This window comes from Nannobrachium achirus (assembly GCF_963921795.1).
Source record: "Nannobrachium achirus genome assembly, chromosome: 20".
Taxonomy (NCBI): Eukaryota; Metazoa; Chordata; class Actinopteri; order Myctophiformes; family Myctophidae; genus Nannobrachium; species Nannobrachium achirus.
Genome location: NC_137827.1, coordinates 58,410,285 through 58,410,583, shown reverse-complemented (window position 1 = coordinate 58,410,583; position 299 = coordinate 58,410,285).

The window sequence follows — 299 nt, the reverse complement described above, 5'->3', positions numbered from 1 at the left end:
GAAGAGCCTTGCTATTCCCGAGTCAGCCACTTTACAACTATAGGCAAATCTTAAAGGAGTAGTTCACCCCCAAAATGACTTTTTTTCCATTGATTACTCACGACATGGAGACATTGAGTTCAATAATATTTGTTGGTTATAGTCGCATTCCTAAGACAATAATTTAATTACAATAAATGTACCGCCATTGATTCCGGATGGGGACCCCGAATGCATTTGGGTCCCCATCCGGAATCAATGGGGGGAAATTCACTATAATTATTTTTTTTTTTGTCTTAGGAATGCGGAAAATACAAAAT